Here is a 24,812-nt window from a genome sequence, read left to right as displayed (position 1 = left end):
ACAATCCAAGCACACCATGTGAAATAACGGCGTGGAATATTATTAGCTTATGTGTGGCTAGCGGAATAAAGAATGTGGCCCAGAAATGCTTAAGCCACATCACATGGGCAAGTAGTGGGAGAAAGCAAGGTGAAAATACTGGAAGAGCCTCTGCCCTTGCTCCACGTCCTCTTCAAATGCCAAAGCCATTTCTTTTGGCTGGCCTAACTACGAACTCTCAGCTCAACGTGGTCACGAGTAGTTGGTTCGTTCACACTTCAGCTGCGGTACTTTTTGGCGTTTCTCCACATTAACGGATGGGGCATCTAAATTGTATTAAGGGGATGAACTCTATGTCAGCTGTGTGCCTAGACGTCTGCTATCTGTTTGAAGAATGTGTGCCTACTTTCTGCATGCTGTACCATTTTCCAAATGGGTTTTGAGCTACCAAGGTTAGACTTCTTGTAGATTCAAGGTCAGAAAGTATTGTCAAGCATTACCTGAAAGAAGGGTGCATGTCAACAAGTGGCACAAGCAGACAAATGAACAAAGGCAATGCACATCTTCAAAAATTAAGGTTTTTACCAAACAATGACTGCAGCAAGAAGGATCAAATCATCAAAACAACTAACGTTTAAATAAATGTATTGAAGTCGCTTGCTTTTTTTTCCACCTCAGGCTGCTCCTTTTTATTTGGGCTAAAACACTCGCATATGCCCCACGTAATTCAGTGCTAGGAAAAAAAATATCAACTTGAGACATGCTTTAAATACTTAGCGTTTTAGTAAGAACTTTTAAGGAGTTCTTGGATCCTGCTATACCTGCATGCCTCCCAAAGCCCAAGGAAGCATTAAGTGATGTATTGGTGTCTTTTTCAACTTTGTATATCCCTATCCTTTTTCCTATTCATTTGTAGGCCGACTAGGTGTTTTTTCAGAATATTTATTAGAGAGCTATAGACCAGGGATATTGCATGTTCATGGAGCAGACAGACAGCACTATATTCCAGTGGAGATTCATGTTATGTTTCTCTAACACATTGGAAATGAGGCTTTATCAGTAGCACACGAGTCAGCCTGTTGATTTTCTTCCTTTATGGTCTCAAATGTTTTGAGTCACTCTGAGTTTCAGCTGTTGCACAGTTTTGAGATGACAAGTGTGTCCCATCTCTGGAATCCTTCCAGATTCTGTTTTAGTCACTGACATCCATGGGGGGGTTTTCAGTGTAGGTTTACATTCACAACCCATCTTGCAGTTTACAATTTGCCATATTTTAATCACACTTGCCATCTGATTCAGCCATGGGGCCAGTATTTACACTCCTTATAGTGCCCCAAAGTATCCTTTCTCTCTCAATGCCCAGCTGCCATTATTAATGGTTCCTTGCAGAATTCCCAGTCATTTATGGCGACCAGATGACTTATTTTTAAATGTCCAGAAGAGCAATTCTACTTTTAAAGATTCCGCTGCATAGGGTATTCAAAACTATTTTAGCTGTCCCTCTACCCCAATAACAGTGGGCATTTTAGGACTTCTATTTTCCTACAATAGTCCTCTGGGATTCCATATTGATAATATTGGAGCACTTACAGATTAGAGGTAAACTCAGTATTTAAGATGAAATAAGCAAATCAATCCTGAACCCTAGTTAAATAACACATGTAACGTGTGTAGACATCAGTAGCTCCAAGTTGAACAGAGCGAATGAACATCTGATCTATACATAAAATCTATTAGTTATTTAAAATCCATCTTAACACCAAATGGACTGCGGAATGAGCAACATATTTCATTTTTGCTAAAGCTAACACATTTCGTTCTTTTTGAACTTCTTCAGGGTTTCATAATCAGTATATTTTTATGTGAGGCATCAATACACAAGCCTCAGGTCAGCAAATATTTATATCTAATTCCTCGATCAATTTGTCACACTATTCTGATTTGAAGGAGGGTAATAATCAGGGGAGGATATCAAATTGATCAAGTCTACAACAAAACTGAAAAATGTTATTCAGTCTGCAATCAATTTGGTGGAAAGATCGGCTCTTCATACAATTTGTTCAACTTGGAGAGACTGAGATCTACACGTTACGTATGTTATTTAACTAGCGGTTAGGAAGATGGGTTTATTACCTCTTGAGTGCTTAGTTTCTCATCTTTGGTTGTTTCTATGTAGCGGATGGTAGTGGCCGATCCCTGTGTAACTCGTGCACCATAGATACAGTTGTGAATTGGTGTTTACTGGTGGTAAACAAAGTTATCAGTGCAGAGTGCTCTAGTGCTTTAGCCACTAGTTCGTAAACTCTCTGTGTAGGAAGCTGGCTCCGTATATGCTAAACCAAAGTGAGGTATAGTGTGTACAGAGTCCAGTGGAACCCCATGGATAGCCAGAAGTAAAAGTAGATAGCACCTTACTCTCTATTTGTGGTAGTGTGGGCGGGCAATTAGGCTTTATCAGCGGACATTACTAAGCATTTGTTGTACACACTCAATCAGCAAATGATATCACACACTCAAAGAATGAACCTCAGACCAATTGGTTTTGTATAGAAATATTCTTTTTGTTATTTTATTTCCTAGAACCAAGCAAGCCTGGCACAGGTAAATGATAAGTACTTTTCAGTAATAGTACAGTTTGTAAACAGTTTGTATTGCAGTTGTATATGCACTTGTGGTTTGATTACAGCAGAACTACTAGTAATGCAATGTTTTGAAATAGTGTCAATATACTTTGTAGTGGCTTTTCAGTAGAATATCAAGTATATTACTTTACAGATTACTTTTCTTTGTCAGTGCAGTATACCTTGATACTGCACTGGGACATTTCCTGTAAACAGGTAAGCAAAAGTGTGTTGGTTATTTTGTTACAGTTTTAGAGACTTTTATAGATTTTCCAACTCCACACTTAGAAACTTTTCACAGAAAAACAGTCAATGTTATCCTATGGAGGAAAATAGGGTTAGCTGGTGGTTGGCCATAACAGGGAATCCCCAATCGACTGACAGTCCACTGCCTGCTATGGCCAACAACATGCGTAGACTTAACTGGCCGAGTGTATTGACAAATGCAGAATCTATGGCATTTATAAGCTCTGAGGTGGACATTGCAATCACCGCTATGGAGGATGCAAACCCAGTAATCCCAGGGTCTAGGGAAATAACTGACATACATGATAAGCTCTTTTCCCTTTTAAAATCGCACTTCCTGAGGCCCCGTAAGTCAAATAGCAAACAACCACCCAAACCAGCCAAGTGGTTTAATCATCAGTGCAGGGAAGCCAGGTTAAGTTTGGGTAGAGCAATTAGGAACAGGGACAGGGTAGCGATTAGTGGCGCTAGGAAGCATTACAAGGCTAGCCTATCCTTAGCAAAAAAAACATGGGACGAAAAGCATTGAGCCGAACTAAAGGAGGCTTCGGGGGCCAAGGACTCCAGGTTATTCTGGAATATTGTCAAGTGGGGTAGAGGTGGAACTCCAGACAAACGCGATAACAACGTAGCCGAGGGTGCCTGGGTGGGTCATTTTAAACCCCAATATGCTGCGACTGCAGAGTTTAAGGATGTGGAAGCAATTTCAGCTGTATTTCCCATTGGGAATTTATTTACCCTTAAAGAAACTGAAGTCGCAATATGCACTGTCCCCGGGGGGAGGGCCCCAGGTTTAGATGGCGTACCTTCTGATGTTTTTACAAACGACAAGGGGAGGTGGGCCAGATATGTATTCCTTTTGGGAAATGCTATTGCGAAGGGAACGGCTGTCCCTGAATTATGGAGGGGAGCAACCATCATACCCATATATAAACAAGCATTAGGAATGCATTAGGGCTTGTGGGGGAGACTTGGGTAATTGTGGTCCATGAGATACGGCTCTAGTGACAGAATTCCGCTAACCCTCCCATCATCGTGGCACTAAGGGATGGTGGGAATGTATACACAATGTATACTGCAATAGCATGGAGCGAAGGGCGACACAGTGGTGGGAAAGTACAGCATACCGTCCTCAGTTGAATATCATGTTCTACACTCATATACATATCACACGCTGAGGTACAGAGCGGGGATGCGCACACTAGATACACAAGGAGCGTGCCACTGCACAAGGCTACGCAGTTAGCTGACTGATACAGACAACGACGATACAGGATTGGGACGGACCGCAATAACGTACCTATTTGACTAATGTCCCAACTGTACGCGGGGAGAGGTGGTTTCCCTTTTCCGTGTGCCCTCCCCCCGGTTGGATAGGATGAAAGGACTCTAGCCACTTGACCGCCCACTGTGGGACGTTGGGAAGTGTGTATACATTGCGCTGGCCGCAGTATTGATGGTGAACCTAATGCTCATCTTTTTCTTTCTCTCTAATGAATGTACCAAACATATTGCCATATTGAATTGCAGATGCTGTAACTGTCATGCCTTTGTGTTGAACGCATATAATAAAGGTTTAAAAAAAAAAAAAAAAAAAAAAAAAAAGGAATGCATTAGGGCTCGGGTTTGTTTTAAGTTAGAGATAATGGCATTGTAAATGGCAATGTGTTTTAGGCACTCTGCACTACCACTCTGCACTACCACTCTGCACTACCACTCTGCACTACCACTCTGCACTCTGCACTACCACTCTGCACTACCACTACCAATCTGCACTACCGCTCTGCACTACCGCTCTGCACTACCGCTCTGCACTACCGCTCTGCACTACCGCTCTGCACTACCGCTCTGCGCTCTGCACTACCGCTCTGCACTACCCTCTGCACTACCGCTCTGCACTACCAATCTGCACTCTGCACTACCGCTCTGCACTACCACTCTGCACTCTGCACTACCACTCTGCACTACCACTCTGCACTACCACTCTGCACTACCACTCTGCACTCTGCACTACCACTCTGCACTACCACTCTGCACTACCACTCTGCACTACCACTCTGCACTACCACTCTGCACTACCACTCTGCACTACCCTCTGCACTACCGCTCTGCACTCTGCACTACCCTCTGCACTACCGCTCTGCACTCTGCACTACCCTCTGCACTACCGCTCTGCACTCTGCACTACCCTCTGCACTACCGCTCTGCACTACCAAACTGCACTCTGCACTACCACTCTGCACTACCACTTGAAACTCTGCACTACCACTCTGCACTACCACTACCACTCTGCACTCTGCACTACCACTCTGCACTACCACTACCACTCTGCACTACCACTACCACTCTGCACTACCACTACCACTCTGCACTACCACTCTGCACTTGCACTACCACTCTGCACTACCACTACCACTCTGCACTACCACTCTGCACTACCACTCTGCACTACCACTCTGCACTACCACTCTGCACTACCACTCTGCACTACCACTCTGCACTACCACTCTGCACTACCACTCTGCACTACCACTCTGCACTACCACTCTGCACTACCACTCTGCACTACCACTCTGCACTTGCACTACCACTCTGCACTACCGCTCTGCACTACCACTCTGCACTACCACTCTGCACTACCACTCTGCACTACCACTCTGCACTACCGCTCTGCACTACCGCTCTGCACTCTGCACTACCCTCTGCACTACCCTCTGCACTACCGCTCTGCACTACCACTCTGCACTACCGCTCTGCACTACCACTCTGCACTACCGCTCTGCACTACCGCTCTGCACTACCGCTCTGCACTACCGCTCTGCACTACCCTCTGCACTACCCTCTGCACTACCCTCTGCACTACCGCTCTGCACTACCAATCTGCACTACCAATCTGCACTCTGCACTACCGCTCTGCACTACCACTCTGCACTACCACTCTGCACTCTGCACTACCACTCTGCACTACCACTCTGCACTACCACTCTGCACTACCACTCTGCACTACCACTCTGCACTACCACTCTGCACTACCACTCTGCACTACCACTCTGCACTACCACTCTGCACTACCGCTCTGCACTACCGCTCTGCACTACCACTCTGCACTACCACTCTGCACTACCACTCTGCACTACCGCTCTGCACTCTGCACTACCCTCTGCACTACCGCTCTGCACTCTGCACTACCCTCTGCACTACCGCTCTGCACTCTGCACTACCCTCTGCACTACCGCTCTGCACTCTGCACTACCCTCTGCACTACCGCTCTGCACTCTGCACTACCCTCTGCACTACCGCTCTGCACTACCCTCTGCACTACCGCTCTGCACTACCAAACTGCACTCTGCACTACCAAACTGCACTCTGCACTACCACTCTGCACTACCACTTGAAACTCTGCACTACCACTCTGCACTACCACTTGAAACTCTGCACTACCACTCTGCACTACCACTTGAAACTCTGCACTACCACTCTGCACTACCACTCTGCACTCTGCACTACCACTACCACTCTGCACTACCACTACCACTCTGCACTACCACTACCACTCTGCACTACCACTCTGCACTACCACTCTGCACTACCACTCTGCACTACCACTCTGCACTACCACTCTGCACTACCACTCTGCACTACCACTCTGCACTACCACTCTGCACTACCACTCTGCACTACCACTCTGCACTACCACTCTGCACTACCACTCTGCACTTGCACTACCACTCTGCACTACCACTCTGCACTACCGCTCTGCACTACCGCTCTGCACTACCGCTCTGCACTACCGCTCTGCACTCTGCACTACCCTCTGCACTACCGCTCTGCACTACCCTCTGCACTACCGCTCTGCACTCTGCACTACCCTCTGCACTACCACTACCACTCTGCACTACCACTACCACTCTGCACTACCACTACCACTCTGCACTACCACTACCACTCTGCACTACCACTCTGCACTACCACTCTGCACTACCACTCTGCACTACCACTCTGCACTACCACTCTGCACTACCACTCTGCACTACCACTCTGCACTACCACTCTGCACTACCACTCTGCACTACCACTACCACTCTGCACTACCACTACCACTCTGCACTACCACTACCACTCTGCACTACCACTACCACTCTGCACTACCACTACCACTCTGCACTACCACTACCACTCTGCACTACCACTACCACTCTGCACTACCACTACCACTCTGCACTACCACTACCACTCTGCACTACCACTACCACTCTGCACTACCACTCTGCACTCTGCACTACCACTCTGCACTCTGCACTACCACTCTGCACTCTGCACTACCGCTCTGCACTACCACTCTGCACTCTGCACTACCGCTCTGCACTACCACTCTGCACTACCGCTCTGCACTACCACTCTGCACTACCGCTCTGCACTACCGCTCTGCACTCTGCACTACCCTCTGCACTACCGCTCTGCACTACCCTCTGCACTACCACTACCACTCTGCACTACCACTACCACTCTGCACTACCACTACCACTCTGCACTACCACTACCACTCTGCACTACCACTACCACTCTGCACTCTGCACTACCACTCTGCACTCTGCACTACCACTCTGCACTCTGCACTACCACTCTGCACTCTGCACTACCACTCTGCACTACCACTACCACTCTGCACTACCACTACCACTCTGCACTACCACTACCACTCTGCACTACCACTACCACTCTGCACTACCACTACCACTCTGCACTCTGCACTACCACTCTGCACTACCACTACCACTCTGCACTCTGCACTACCACTCTGCACTCTGCACTACCACTCTGCACTACCACTCTGCACTCTGCACTACCACTCTGCACTCTGCACTACCACTCTGCACTACCACTCTGCACTACCACTCTGCACTACCACTCTGCACTACCACTCTGCACTACCACTCTGCACTACCACTCTGCACTACCACTCTGCACTACCACTCTGCACTACCACTCTGCACTACCACTCTGCACTACCACTCTGCACTACCACTCTGCACTACCGCTCTGCACTACCGCTCTGCACTACCGCTCTGCACTACCGCTCTGCACTACCGCTCTGCACTACCGCTCTGCACTACCGCTCTGCACTACCGCTCTGCACTACCGCTCTGCACTACCGCTCTGCACTACCGCTCTGCACTACCGCTCTGCACTCTGCACTACCCTCTGCACTACCGCTCTGCACTACCGCTCTGCACTCTGCACTACCCTCTGCACTACCGCTCTGCACTCTGCACTACCACTCTGCACTACCACTCTGCACTACCACTCTGCACTACCACTCTGCACTACCACTCTGCACTACCACTCTGCACTACCACTCTGCACTACCACTCTGCACTACCACTCTGCACTACCACTCTGCACTACCACTCTGCACTACCACTCTGCACTACCACTCTGCACTACCACTCTGCACTACCACTCTGCACTACCACTCTGCACTACCACTCTGCACTACCACTCTGCACTACCACTCTGCACTACCACTCTGCACTACCACTACCACTCTGCACTACCACTACCACTCTGCACTCTGCACTACCACTCTGCACTACCACTACCACTCTGCACTCTGCACTACCACTCTGCACTACCACTACCACTACCACTCTGCACTCTGCACTACCACTACCACTCTGCACTACCACTTGCACTACCACTACCACTACCACTCTGCACTACCACTCTGCACTCTGCACTACCACTCTGCACTACCACTACCACTACCACTCTGCACTACCACTACCACTCTGCACTACCACTCTGCACTACCACTACCACTCTGCACTACCACTCTGCACTAGCACTACCACTCTGCACTACCACTCTGCACTACCACTACCACTCTGCACTACCACTACCACTCTGCACTACCACTCTGCACTCTGCACTACCACTCTGCACTACCACTACCACTACCACTCTGCACTCTGCACTACCACTACCACTCTGCACTACCACTTGCACTACCACTACCACTACCACTCTGCACTCTGCACTACCACTCTGCACTCTGCACTACCACTCTGCACTACCACTACCACTCTGCACTACCACTCTGCACTACCACTACCACTCTGCACTACCACTACCACTCTGCACTACCACTCTGCACTACCACTCTGCACTACCACTCTGCACTACCACTCTGCACTACCACTACCACTCTGCACTACCACTACCACTCTGCACTACCACTACCACTCTGCACTACCACTACCACTCTGCACTACCACTACCACTCTGCACTACCACTACCACTCTGCACTCTGCACTACCACTCTGCACTCTGCACTACCACTCTGCACTACCACTCTGCACTACCACTCTGCACTCTGCACTACCACTCTGCACTCTGCACTACCACTCTGCACTCTGCACTACCACTCTGCACTCTGCACTACCACTCTGCACTCTGCACTACCACTCTGCACTCTGCACTACCACTCTGCACTCTGCACTACCACTCTGCACTCTGCACTACCACTCTGCACTCTGCACTACCACTCTGCACTCTGCACTACCACTCTGCACTCCCACTCTGCACTCTGCACTCCCACTCTGCACTCTGCACTCCCAATCTGCACTCTGCACTACCAATCTGCACTCTGCACTCTGCACTCTGCACTACCGCTCTGCACTACCGCTCTGCACTACCGCTCTGCACTCTGCACTACCGCTCTGCACTCTGCACTACCACTCTGCACTACCACTCTGCACTACCACTCTGCACTACCACTCTGCACTACCACTCTGCACTACCACTCTGCACTACCACTCTGCACTACCACTCTGCACTACCACTCTGCACTACCACTCTGCACTACCACTCTGCACTACCAATCTGCACTCGCCACCAGACACGGCGGACTCGTGGAAAATTAATGAAGTGACCTAGAGGGTGAGGATGGGATACTCCGCTACCATCGAGTTCGTAGAAGAACAAGATTACATACGAAAAACAAGCAGCACAGAAAGCATCACTTTCGCGAGCGCAATTGTTTAAACAAGCAGCACAGAAAGCATCACTTTTGCGATCGCAATTGTTTAAACAAGCAGCACAGAAAGAGATCACTTTTGCGATCGCAATTGTTTAAAAAAACGAGATCTGATGCATGTGATTCTCTACATTGCTGGCCGGCTGTTCATGCGCGCACACAGAGCTGAAGGGAAAAAAAACACAGCAGTGCACACGCTCCCAGCACCATCTGCCTTCAATTACCGGCACCTCGGACAGCTGGTAATTGAGGATTTATGTATTCTTCTGCGCGTGTCCGAACACTTTATGCAGGAAGTGGACATTGACAAATTCCTAAGTCCTATGGCGTGCTGCCTTACTTAAACACAGCCTTGCCTGGACCAATTACCATGCACATGGCAAAATACCACACGCAAAAAACGTGCGCTTTCTGGAATGTGGCAGCCCGGACCCCTTTCAGAATTCTTTTTTTTTCTAATACATAAGAGCTTGGAAACTCCGCCCCCACTTCGTGGTGACGTAGGCCCGAGCCCTAAAAAGGGCACCGGTCTCTCCCGGTTAATTACAGGCCGATAAGCTTGATTGCCACTGTCCAAAAAGTGGTAGGGAGGATGGTGGTAAACAAACTGATGGATTGGGTTGACGAGAACAATGCCCTATCCCCTTATCAGGCTGGTTTTCGGCAGGCCACTAGCACAGTTGACCAGGTGTTTCGCTTTGCTCTGCTGCAGTGGGGGACGGTGGTGCTTGGCGAGGGCAGCCTGTTTGTCGCTTTTGTTGACCTGCGGGCTGCCTTCGACCTGGTCCCAAGGAGAAAGCTCTGGGCAGTTTTGAGCGAAATAGGTCTTCCGGCAGAGCTACTTACCCTGATAATGAGGCTGCATGAGTGTAATTTCGCCAAAGTCCAATAGGGCATTAATGGCGAATCCTCTGTTGACTTCCCGGTCGAACGTGGAGTGCGACAGGGGTGCGCAATGGCTCCCCTGCTCTTTTCCTTATTTATTAATGGGATAGTGGCTCGGATGCTGGACGCCAGTGTATACGCGCCTTCGTTGGCGGGCCTCAGGGTCCCGATCCTGATGTTCACCGACAATACGCTAATTCTATCCAAAACTCCGGCCGGCCTGCAGCGAGCTCTGAATATTTTTGATCTCTTCTGCAGGGAGCATGGCCTGGAGGTCAACGTGGGCAAGACCAAGCTGATGGCCTTTACATCAAAACGTAAACCCCGGCCAAAAATATTCTTGAACAACTGTCAGCTTGAGGTGGTTACTGTATTCACCTATCTTGGGATACAGATAGCACACGACTCGAGATGGTCGCAGCATATAGAAAAGGCGGTTTTGAGGCACCAACAGATCTCGGGGGTACTTCGGGTGGAAAATAAAAAATCGAAGTCCAAGCCAATAAAACCTGTCTTGGCTGTATATGACGCCAAGGCTCTTGGGTCTGCCCTCTATGGGGCAGAGCTATGGGGATTTGGGAAGCTCCTCCCTTTGCAGATATCTGAGAATAGGTTTTTCAGGGGAATTACAGGACTCCCACAGAGCACACCATTAATTCCGCTTGGCCTTGATTTAGGGAGAAGATCAGTTAGCGGCCTAGCGAGGTTGCGCCCAATTCTCTATTGGAGACGCCTTTGGACTACCCCGGAGATCCGGCATTATGCAGAGGGGTTTTTGGCCATAATTAATGCTGATACTTTCCACAAGATAGTTTGGCTAAAAAATCTCAGGACTGCCCTAGGTGATCTTGGCCTTTCAAATTTATGGGACAATCCATCTGGGGAACCCTTCCCAAGGAAAAATACGATTAAAGGCCTATACTGGGATTGGGTAGCTGGAAGACTCTGGAACAAAACCAGATCGGACTCTATGACGGGGCGTTTTTGGGAAGTCAAATCGTTTCCTGCCTTGGAACCATATTGGGACAGCATTACTAACCCAGGGGATAGTAAGCTCTTCTTCCAGTTAAGATCAGGTGGCCTTCCTTTGAGATCATTGACAGGCAGGTGGAGGAGCTCCTCCACCTCTTGCTGCCCAGCCTGTGGTGTAGCAAACGAAAGTATAGGCCACTTTCTATTTTTGTGCAAAGCTTACACCACTCCGAGAAAAGTCTGGTTAGTCCCTGTCTGTAGGAACTTAGGGACATCCAGGGGTGTTGAGGCACTACGAATACTCTGTACCTCCACCGATATGCCTGTTGTCCTAGCAACAGCAAAGTACTTGGGGTGGGCATGGTCTATTAGACGGAGGGCAATTCCCACTAAAGCAAATTGATTTGGAAATTTTTTGTGGTTTCTGTCTAATGGAGTGGTGTGGCTCACTGGTTAGAGGCAGCAGACCCGGGAGCAGAAGTCGGCCCGGGACCAGGGTTCAATTCCCGACGCGGCAGGGTCGTGGACCAGGGTCAGCGGACTCGACAATTCTCGCCTCGGTGCCTACTCTAACCAGGGATCACACTCGGCAACTCTGGGCATTAGCTTGCCTAATCTCCACAACGGCCCCATCAACGCCGGGGATGCCTGGCTCCACCTTGGGGATTCCCAGTAGGGACCATCCCACAGGGAAATCCAGGACGGGTTCCCCAGCGGTATACAGCGCCGGGACGCCCCTTTGCTGGGGCAGCTGTGCGCTTTACAAGTATACAACATTTAACATTTAACATTTAATCATACATCAAAGTTTTTTTACTATTGTTTATGTTTGTATAATTGTTTTAAAATGTATTGTATATTTAGGATACAATTTTTTAATTGATGTTATTTTAACTGTATGTTTGTGCTTTTATGAGTATAACTCTCGAATAAAGCTTTGATGAAATGAAATGGTTAGCAGATCAAAGGTAAGTATTCGGTTGTGGGAGTTGGTATTCTGGGGTAGACTCAGGGGTCCCCCAGGGTCAAGGATGCACTCTTGTTACACACTCAGCGGCACTAATGCGGCCGGGTGCCGAGTGCTGAGGCCCAATGTTATCCAATGGGCTTAGGGGGCCGTTTGGTGGTTGCTTACGAGCAGGCCAAAAGGTTGTGGGAGCAAAGCTCCTGGACTTAAGCTCAGGGCAAATGGGGGTTCAAGCCGGCACAAAAGGTGCCCCCTCAGCAGCAGGGAGGCGGCCGGGTGCTGTTTTGGCGTTGGGCGCCCTGTAGCTTTCAATGGCGAGTCTCCGGTTTGCAAACACACTGCAGGTTGGGTGCGACCACCACTTGGAGAGGTATGTTGGGATGCTGGGGGTTGATTAGGCACAGTCTATTGGGCCAACCAAGGCCATGGGGCGTCTGGTGCAGGGGGGCCTTATAAGGTCTCGGGCCAGTAATCACCGGGGAGACCTCCTCGTGGTGTTGGGCCACTCGGGCCGTGGGCATCGGGTGTAGAGTGGTGCAGACTCGTGGATCTTGCCAGAGCTGGTGTCTGTTGGTGAACAAATCAAGTGTTCACAGGAGACAGAGTCTTTTCTTTTGAAGGCAGGGCAGGTCCTCGGGGTTCTTGAGGCTGGGGCCAAATCAGTGGGCAGCCTCCTCTTCTTAGCTTCGGTACGGCTGTTCGGTCCTTCTTTTCTTCTTGTAGTTTCTTGTCTGAGGGAGCAAGGTTCAGGGGTGCCCCTAAGTACTAGATTTAAGGGCATTAAAGGTAAGTAAAAGGTTGGGACCAATGGGTCCCTTCCCTGGGGTGGGTACACCCCCTATAATGCCACCCTCCAGTGGGAGAGGGGCATATGCCTCATCCTGGTTGGCTGGGTGCCCCCATCTGCAAGGTGGCGGGGACTAAGTTGTGCTTCACCTCGCCTCCCCCACCTGCGGAGTGGGGTTGGCAGAGGTAGGCACACCTCCCTTCCTTATTTGGTTTCTCCGGACCAAGGTGGGGGACAGAACCGGTGGGGACCAATTGCTGTAAGCAGCAAAAGGCCTGGGGAAGCTCACAAAGGCAGCAAGCATTTGAAGCTTCCCCTTCGTGGACCCTGCCCATCCTGGGAGAGGAGGCTTGGCACCTCATCTCAGGATGTGCATTGTTTCAGACCCCCGAGAGCAGCAGGCTCTCGACCCAGGGGTCCAGAAACATGTCTGATGGTGGCAGCTGAAAGCAGGCACTCAGCCTGTACAGCAGTGGTAGGTCGTTTTCCAGGGGGTATCTCTAAGATGCCCTCTGTGTGCATTTTTCATTAAATCCCACACTGCATCAGTGTAATGTGCTGAGAAGTTAGATACCAAACTTCTCAGTTTTCAGTGCAGCCATTATGGTACTGTGGAGTTCGTAATGACAAACTCCCAGCACCATATACTCTTAATGGCAGCACTGCCCTTACAATGTCAAAGAATGGACTTAAGACACTGTAGGGGTACAACAGTTCAGCAAAAAGTGGGGGTAACCATGCAGAAAGAGGGCACTTTCTCACACTCTGCCTCTAGCGTTTCACAGCCATGTTTAGAAAGACATGTGGTAGATAGGCCCTGCACGAATTATTCCAGTTCTGTCAGTTTGACCTTCTATAATGTTTTAAAGTAGAAGGCAAAATCATTAGCCATCTCCTCTGCTTGATAACTTTATTCTTTCGATTATCTTCTACCTGCCTGGTCTAGGTACAGTTCTCTACTTTTTGACAGCCAAGCCAAAAGTTTGCCTGGCTAAATTGTAAAAATCTGTGTTGTGTCCCAAAATCATGTCAAGTTGATGTACTGGTCCCTTTCTTTTCTTTGACTGGAATGGTGAAACAAACTTAACAAATACCAGAGTCAGTGACTCATCCACTTGGGCGTCTCCCTTCCAGGTAGTGTTACCTTATAAACATTTCTTTGGTTATTCAGTCAGAACAACAAACTCTAATATGCTTCTTGAGGTTTGCTTACAGAAAATAAGATTACATTTACTGCCGTTCAAATACAGAGGAACTAAGTAAGGGTGGGCATGTATAAACTTTTTTCCATATTGTGTTAAATACTCTAAACATGCTTGCTCAAACTCTACCTCCAAAACGGACAGCATAGTTACCAGGTTTTTAAGTTCTTTTGTTTTGGTGTTAGCCATACCTCACTTATCAATGAAACCCTCAATACGGTCATGGACAGTTGTAAGCTTTTATTAGGCCCTCGCGAAACTTCCGTTACACCAGAGTAATTGTAGTAATTTTGTGAATTTCACATTATGCTGGTTATGTGGAACCCCCCCCAAATTACACCACTTTGCCAGGTGGGGTAATTTTCGCACTGGAAAAACTCAAATGACCAGAACACTAGCAGCTGTTACTCGAGACACTTTCTGCACTAGTTATTTTTGGCAGGAAAAGAATCCTCATGTCTAAGATAGACACGAGGACGCAGTTCATGCTAACCCCTTAACCGCAACGCAAATTCCGCCACGTGACTTTTAATGAGTGGGCGGGGCCGCGTCAGCCAACGGACGTGCGCACCATTAGCCAGGTAGTTCTCGTGACGGCCGCTGGCTGACATGCGCACAGAACGAGTTAAACATAGTGCTAAATGACGGTTTTGTATTTGGTGTAATTTTGAACCATTTTTGAGGAATTTCCACATAAATTACGCAAAAACAACTTATGCTAACATAAGAAGCACACTTCATGGCAACAAACAAAAGGGAAGTACAAATAGACAGGGAAAACAGACATACCCACAGATTGGGATACACCAAACTAGTCCACGCAAGTTAAGACAACAAGAATAAAAAGTAACAGAAAAAAAGTGTAAAACACAAAAAACGTAATTTTTACTTTGGTAAAGTGTGTAAGGTTTCAGGGTCTAATGTCAATAGCATGTCAGGAAAAGTTGATCTCCAAACACCTTACCTTTATGTTGACTCCAATTGTCCCAGTCCAAGGCTCTTTTCTAAGATCAACATCAATTACTGAACAGAGAATGCCTGACCTTGCACAATATAATACTGATTCAGAAAGACTGGACTAAAGTAAGCAAAAAGAGCAGAAGAATCATCTGAGGGATGAAGGACTTACATTTTTTCTGTACTGTTCCTGAAGGTCTTACATGCTCTCAGGTAACTTCTGGAAGGTTCAAGTGTCCTTTTGTTTTTGCCTCACCAAGTGTTTCATTAATTATATAAATACCTTTACTGAGGTGTCTTTGGATTTATTTACCTGTTCCTTCAGCTTTTATGCATGGGTTTCTTCTACCGTACACTGTGTGGATTTACTGAAGCAACCCCTTCTTTGTTTCTGGATGGCGTCCATATCCTTCACATGGAGTAGTGTATCATGAATCACCTTTTGGCCCTTTGAAAGTTTTTAGGTCTCGCCTGAGCCAGCGCGCATGCGCTGCTCTGCGAGGCTTTTAGTAAGGGCTTTTAAACTCTAAACACACGGTGTGTGTTTTTTTTTTTTTAATCACCCACAATTGGCCTTTGCATGCGTCTTTCTAAGAAAGACAGCACGCAATTGGTCCGATGCGGGTGCAAGTCCCGCCTTCTCTGTCCCCTAGCCATAGGGTGCTCGGGAGCGTGCAGCAGCGCCATCTGTTTCCATAAATCGCACCCGCGTCTCGCGTTAATTGGAAACAGATGGTGGTCAGTGCTGGTCGCGCTGGTTATCTTTTTCTTAGACAAACCGGTTTTTATTGAGCTCACTAAAATAGACATTCAACCCCAGTCACGGCTTCCACGTCAGCTCGCTCTAGCAGACAAATCGGGCTTTTGTTTGAATTAATGTGCTCACTAAAATATACATTTAACTCAAGTCACGGCTTCCTGTGTCACCCCTCTCCCCCATCCTGCAGTCCCTGACTTCGCGGCCCCCCGAATCCTCTCCCATTTATGCCTTTTTGCCCGCCGTCCAGCAAAAATGTGCTTGCTCTCCCGCTCTTTAAAAAGCCCTCTAATGGCAGCATGAACGCAAAGTGGCTCTACGCGTGCTCGGTGACCCTTGAAGCGATAACAAAGTTGTGAACCCTATTCTGAAAGTAATATGTGAGGATACATTTTGACTCAGGAACAACAAAAATTTACTACACCAACGGTTAATTTTCCAGTACTGTCTGGCGTTGACTATTGCATATTTACTAGCAGTATGAACAGTTCTTTTAGCCGACACCAGTAATCAGACCACCAGAAAGATTATATTTCCAAAACTCATATAGTCAATGAAAGCAGTAATAAGTAATCTTCTACTACACATACAGCCTTGAATCACTGAACTACCAGTTCTCAGGCACCTGGAACATTTGTTTCTGTAATAGCGGATGCGATCACTTCTGAGTTGACGAGGCTGTCTTTTCACTCTATTGGCAGTTAGAAAGCTACAACTCTGGCGACACCCACTTGCCCTTTAGCGCATTCAGAAACAGCTCGCTGCGTGTGAAGTGTTAGTGGCTACAACTGAACAACCACCACAAGAATGGGGTCCCATTCGGGTGTAAGAGGTAGGCGATTTTGTGCCCCCTCCTCCCACTTAATGATTCATTGCACCTGTTTCTGAAACACCCTTAAGGCTTGTTTTCCATGGGTTAGGGCATTTCAGAGGTTGTAACTTAGTACATTGATTGATGTGGCTAACCCTAACATGGCTTATGTTAGAATGCTCGAGACTTACTTAAAAAAAGTTTGCAGAAAAGTGGGTGAGTGCTATTCTCTTTCTAATGTAAATGTGGAACTCGTACTGAAAAATATTTTGGGACCCAAGGTCAGGTGTTACTGAGAAAAGAGGATGGAGTCTTGAAAAGGGTGTCCAACAGTTAATGTATACATTTATTAAAAAACAAAACTGTCGTAAAGAAATTAGCAACTAGGACAATTGTGACAAAGTGTGTTCTGGCTTCCTTGTTTGATTACAAAGAGGTTGCATTTGTAAAATATCTTATGCGATTAAGAAACCTGCTGCAGTGATCTTATTTTCAAGGGCTAACAATAACAGTAAGGTAATTCTCGTGGTTAATGCACCTTGTGGAGTGATCTGTGTATTAGCTAGGCACAGTTTGACTCCTAAAGGAATATAGAGAATTAATGTGCTGCTGCAGAGCACATCAAATAACATGCTGATCACCGATTTGCATTTTATAGATGAATGCATTACTGCTTTTGATACACATCATTTTGTTAGTTGTAGTTCATAAATTGTAATCTTTCTAACTGGGGCCAAATCCTAAAAAAAGAAGTGAGGGGACTAACCAAGCTAGGCATTATGCAAATGACATCACAGCGCATGACATCGCAACTAGCATTACAGGAAAAAAATTATAACAAACAAGCATGAGAATAGGCAGGAAGAAGTTGCCAGCAGTGCAAGTACAAAATAAGTAGAAGACATTTTTTATGTTAAAATCAATCAGGTTTTTCAGTTGTATATATTGTGTCTTAGTTTGTATAAAGGTACAAAAATGCTTAACACTTTTTATTATAACCTTTCAACATAATGCACAGCAGCCACAATGCTCTACAACATAGTCAAAATTTCTGGCTAAACACATAAGGTCCCAAAGGCGAGACCTATTGGCTATGCCAATGCTTGTTCTATAAGTATCCATTTCCAAATGTCAAATTTGACATCATTCATCCCTCCTTAGGAAACAATATAAGATTTACTTTTCAATTGTTGAGAAAATACTCTTTGGTGCATTTTATGGTCTTCATCTCTGTTAAAAGAACAATTACTAACATTGTGTGAAGTTTTCAGCCACTCAGGTAGTAATTTACTCTTGGGTACCCTGCCTCAACAACTTAAATGGTGATACTCCAGTCACAAAGTGCAGAGGAATGAGAAAAGACCAAACCTTATCTTTCAAAAAACTCTCAACATCGAGCCCAGCAGATAAAGCTGTTTCTATACATTCCATAAGAAAGCTGTTTGAGCATTCTGTAAAACCATTTGATGCTGGACTGTACAATGCAACCTTCACATGTTTCCTCATGATTGTACACATGGGTTAAGAAACAAACTGTGGTCCATTGGCTGTGACAATTTGGGGAACCCTCAATCATAAAAACATACTCCAAAAAGTTGATAACATTGCTGGTGGTAGGAAAATCAACAAATGATAAATATAACCATTTAGAAAAATGGTCTACAAGTACAATTAAATACCTCAAGTCACCAGATATCTTAAAAGGGCCAGTAAAATACATCGCAAATGTTTCCCATGGACTCTCAGAAAATGGTCCTGGTAAATCAGGCATCTTCCAGTGTTAGTCAGATAGCAAACACTCTTCACGATAATCAATTAAATTACGTATTTGAACATCCATATGTGGTCACAAATAAAATGTACGTCTTTTTTCGTGGCAGTGACACCTAAATGCCCCTCATAAGAAAAATGTATGAATACATGTACGTAAACCTGCAGGAGGTAAATACGTTCATGCCTTTGGCAGATACCCGCTTGAAACGTCAGCTCTGAGGCCACTTGAGCAAAGGACTTTAAATCTCCCTGTAAATATCTAAGATTTGGCCAAACTTCTTTTACATAAAAAAATAACCTACTTAAGAACAACATATTTAAGTGTTGTATTAGTCCGGTCCAACTCACATCAAGTTCCAGCACACTTTTCAATTGCATCAATAGGTGCCACCACACACTGAATATCATCATTGGGATCAAAATCAGAGACTGAGCAGCCAAAAGGCATCCTAGAAAGGCAATCGGCCTTGAAGGTCTTCCCACCTTGAATACATTTCACAGATGTTGTATTACTGTAACTTTGACAACAATCTCACAAGATGTGCAGAACCATTCCCTAAACCATTGCCAGCTGAAAGAAAAAAAGTTGCTTGTGCAGTATAAATATCAAAACTCTGGCCATAAAAGAAAGGTTTTGCATTTTTGGACTATCCAAACATAGGCTAATGCTTCCCTCTCAATAGTGCTGAAGTTGTTTTCAGGGGGTCTCAGGGTATACAATGCAAATGCTACAGTGTGTTCCACACCCTCAACCCTTAACCCAGAGGCCCTTTTGACCAGACAGAGCAACCAAACCTATCAGATGTGTTCAAAACCCTTGACAGTTCCAAATTAATCACGAAACACATGGGGGAATTGGAGATAATTTGCTGAACAGGATCCTTAATAAGATCAAGGTTCAACATCGGAATATCCCCACCAAGACTATTTGTGTATCTGAACAAGGTTTAAGCATTAACCCCCAACAACGCTAAATCTCTCCCCCTCCCCGAAAAATAATGTCAGTTGTCTGCAACATACATCTTCAAAACATGTGAATTTCCCCTCCCAAACACTACCAGACCAATGAAAAACCCAATCATGTTCATTTCATTGTCTCCAAAAGCTTCAGTATTTAAATTTGCAGCAATTTCTTGGTCTTGAGCCAGTGTAGTTAAAGGTTTTATCTGGCAAAATAAAAATAGGTGCCCCAGATTCAGCCATAACCCAATCTGCACACTGACAATTATATCCTGACATAAAGACCCTTTGCTTTTCTTGATGCCTTGAAACCTTTTATTCACATTTGAAATCAAAATCACATTGCTTAACCTTTCCTCATACTCATCCACTTGTACATTGGCAATTTCCATCTTACACTCCCAGCTTTTCAAACAGCTTGGAAATGTAATAATTGTAAGGAAAGAATCAAAATAAAACATCATTTATCAAGTGCAGGACATGAAGAATTTAAATGTGGTTTTACGAACCACAACTATTGTACAAGGCAAGGGTTTTCCTATTAGTAGTTTTGTTCCTGCGTACGTTTAAACTACATACTCCTGCGCCTTCCATAACTGAAGGCTGACCTACTTGAGTAACAATAACATTCAAGGATACCTGTGACTGTGACTAATTTGAAAATAAATTGATCACATATAGGTACCTACAGTCACATAACTCTGCTAAAATATGAGGTGCAGCTATATACTCCTCTATACTCTCCTCCCCTCCGCTTCCTCGTGAAAAAAAAATTGCCTCTCTCCAATAACTCACTGGGCACCTCTTAGAAATGTTTGCCCAACTTTTCCTTTGCTTCTTTGTACTCGTCGCACATACTAAATTGTCCTTGAAGTGAATTCACTGCTGGAAGGTTATCAAAAACCCCTTGGCCAGCATGATCCAGATTACTAAACAGTAAAGAAGTTTTACGTTGCATTCGACTTGAACGGCATCAACAGCAACTAAATTGCTTCCAAAAATCCACAACCATTGTCTCTATTTAATGACGAGTATGCCTGGTTACTGAAGTCATGGTAGTGGTTGAATGACCTGCTGTAATGTAGCCTTGACTGAATGATACCAAAACAATTTAGCCTCAATGAGATAATTGCAATATGAAGGAATGATAAATTTACAGCAGAGTTCAATCGCCCATTTTAAAATAGGAGCCAGAATGTTGGAAAAAACCAATACCGTAAAATTTTCTTCCAAGAAAATCACAAAGTGTCCTCTTCAATTATTCAATGTGCAACAGACGAAGAAGAGCTTTTGATCCAGCAATTATACTTGCCATCAATGCAAAATGCAGTGATGTGGTTGGAGCGTTTATTTGTAGGCCAAACCCAATCTACAATGGCTGTGACGCCTGAAGCCAACACGCACGTCCGCAATGCTTGATGGGAGAAATATTACGCAATATGTCAGATCTTCTCTGATGTCAACCAGTGTGCCGACAGGAACAATGGCGATTTAAACGCACACTAGTTTTAGGACGTTTGCTCTCAAGCCGGTGCATAAGGGGCTTTTTTTTTTTAAAGTACGCAAAACAATGCACTAATAATTCGGCTTTCCAGTTTCTTTGCCTTAAAAAGATTTTTTCTCTCTCGCTCTCTCTCTTCTCTCTCTCTTACTCACTCACCAAAACATGCGGCAGCAGCAAAAAGTAACAATTGCAAGTCCGATAATCATCTCGGGCAGAAACAACCCATGGGTTTTGAGGGCTTCTCCAAGCTGGTCTGCTGGTACTGGCATGGGCACTAAGTGGTGGCAGGGGTGTGAGCGGAACGCAGATTTCAAACTGATCCTACAGTACTGTCATACCCTAGGTTCAATCCAACAGACAGCAACACAAGTTACTAGTCAATGAGATTATATTTCAGATTAAAGCCAGCACCAGAGTGTCATTTTATATAACTGTTTACATAACTGCTTGTTTATAACTATGCTTTATTGTTTCCGGCATTACCTTGATTGATATTCCAAATTAAAAACTGCCACACTACTTTTTGAGCTGTTAAGGTGAATAAATGGATCTATCCAATTAATCAATCAATCTGAGGTTGACTCAAAAGACGAGAAGAAGTGGAATTTTACATTCTTTATTTTTAATATCGGAAGCAAAAGTAACATATATTTCAGCCAGCTTTTCAAAGCATCCTCTTTACTATCTCGAAGGATTTCCTTTGATGCTGTACATTTTGTGAATAGTCTGCAAAATACTTGAATACCAAACCTTCATACTGTGCTCTATGACCAGTTCTTTTACTATGGAAGATGACGTCCCTATCTTGAAAGGTTTTAATATGGGCTCTCAAGTTTCTTGGTTTCAACTGGGGTGTCAAGGTCGTCTGAGCTTCTTAAGGGAGAAGAGATTTGACCAGCCAGTGGTACACATCATTTGCAGTACACGTTTCCCCAAAATGTTTTGACAAGCCCCAAGGCCTTCCAAGGAGATTTCTAAAATAATAAAAACATTAAAAAAAAGTTTTTAAAAACACAGATTGCTGTGGGTGCCCTCAGCCATCTCCTCTAGTCTAACATCCAGCTGTTTTGAAGTTTCATAACCGGAGCACGTACTTCAGCCATATTTGGGGGAAGGGTTCCAACTACCCCTTCAGTAAGTTTCATCTAGTCCGCAACATTTGGAAAGTCAGCCATGATTAGGTTCATCACAATCAAGTCAGAATGAGAATTTTGTTCCAGATCTGTATGGAGGTTATTTATGGCAGTCATCAGATCAGAAGATGAAGGCAAGTGCGGGGCAGAACCCTTCTAATCACCCGAGGCCTCCAATGACATGGCCTCATATCCAGAGGGATACTGAATCATCTTGTTCCATTGCATGAGGTTAGTTGCATTTTCTTTCACTCTTTTATCATCGTAGTCATGCAGTACTATCGTCCTAAGGAAGGGATTAGTACTGTAGAAGTAAGGAGTTAGCAAAGCACAGAAAGTAGGCAAACTAGTAGTTTATGTAAGAATACAGTATCAAGAGAATAGGAATACCTTCTACCACTCTAGTACTACCCAGTTTACTAGCATGTTATTTTGTTGCCCCTAAGAGTTTTCTAGCCGACTATCTGAGCCCCGCATCACCAGGCAGGCTCCAGCTGCAACTGGTTTTAGTCTCATCCACCCCGTCTGGAGTTCATACAAGTATCAGCAATGCAACATGCTCAGGGATAAACCAACTTCTTTCCCAGCTTGGATGCGCAGCATTTCACGTCTCAATCATGTATTTTCAATAGCCTCAGATTTCCCAACAGTGTATAGGTCCTCCACTGACGGGATGACAGGCACACTCCATTTCCACACTGAACATGTTTCTCCCACACCAGGGCTCTTCCTCCCCTCCAGACCACTACAGCACCAGGAGATCAGCATTGTCAAAAGCTCAGCAGCACCCGGAAAAGTGGAAACCTTGGGCATTGTAAGGCCTCTCTAACCAAGACTGCCTCCTCCCTCAGCACACAGGTGTGTTCCACTGGCACAGCTGGTCTCTCAGGGGCAATACATAGCCCTGCTTGGGCCTCTGCAATGTGCCACATCTGGTTCCTGTATGCCATGCCGCCTCAATAGCACCAGGTGACTTATACACTATTGCATAAGTACTCAAGAGCACAAAATGAACACCTTATCACACTTACTACAACTAATCCAAAAGTAAAAAAAAGTAAAATACTTTTACTAATTTACTGTTTTACCTCTAACCTGGAGTTCCAGAGTATGTCACCTTGTTAACTCAGGACTAGCGTCCTGAACAAAATCTCTTCCCGAAAAATATTTTTTTAAATCCATCAGGCATACATGAAAAGTAGGAATATGTACAAAATTACATTTAACAAAATAATTGCCATGTTAAGAAGTTTATCACAGTGCAAATCACCATACTTTGTCACATGGGGTAATCAACATTGAAACACTTGCCTAATGTAGTAATCTGTGAGATTCCATGTAATGAAACGAAATGTCCATCTATCGGCTTTAGCATAGTGCAGGAAGTATCCATAAATCAGGCCCAATACCTTGAGTAAAATATTTAATTGAACAGAATCAACGTTAATCATTGATTTGTGACTACAGCCAGCTCCGGCCTACTGTGTTGAGCACGCACTTTGCCCACAAGGTAAAAAATGCAGCACAAGCTCTCTACTGCAGTGGATGCACATAGATGTTGCCCAATAAAAACGTAGACAAAGGAAGATTTTTTCTGGTGATCATTAAAGGTAATAGAAACAAGAGAGTGGTCACGCCAGACCTAAAAATATTCTTAGTAAAAAACTCCTACAAAACTGCTCCTTGAAGCACAACTTGCACTCCGTTAAATACCTAAAATAAAGCTAGAAACCTATAATAAAATAAAGATCCTGGGCAACAGTCATTTAACACGCTTGGAACTTGTCATTGTTATACAATGGTCCACGACAATCACCTCTACACAAACAGCAATGCTCAATAAAGTGTGAAATCACTACCTCTTTAGTATGGCTCTTAAAATATGGTTTACATTCTGAAAGGTTGGTAGCTAGTTAACATTTTAAATAAACCTTTACATACCCTCCTATGCCACATAGTAACTCGCTAGTTTACAACAATTATTCTTCTGTGATAAAGAACCTTACTTCAGTGGCTGGCTTCTTGGCTGGCTTCCAGGGTCCAAAGTACAGAACGTCTTGCCTCTAATCACATTACAATGCACAATCTGTCGATCAGCCAAGCTTTAGGAAGAGACGACGATTAATCAGGCTACAAAATCAAAACAATTCAGAACTAAAAATGGAAATATATATGCATCTGGCTGCTACTTCCCGCTTACGAGAAGCCTCTGCATTTTGTT

At 45.4% G+C, this 24,812-nt stretch overlaps 1 protein-coding gene across 2 annotated transcripts in view; it reads right to left on the bottom strand.

The window, feature by feature from the left end:
* RNF19A (ring finger protein 19A, RBR E3 ubiquitin protein ligase) overlaps window positions 1-24,812 on the bottom strand; it is a 342,060-nt gene that overhangs the window by 235,078 nt on the left and 82,170 nt on the right. The gene's annotated exons all lie outside the window — the stretch shown is intronic.

Source organism: Lissotriton helveticus, chromosome 4_1 (genome assembly GCF_964261635.1).
Source record: "Lissotriton helveticus chromosome 4_1, aLisHel1.1, whole genome shotgun sequence".
NCBI classification, from domain to species: Eukaryota; Metazoa; Chordata; class Amphibia; order Caudata; family Salamandridae; genus Lissotriton; species Lissotriton helveticus.
This window is presented reverse-complemented; position numbering and strand designations above follow the sequence as displayed.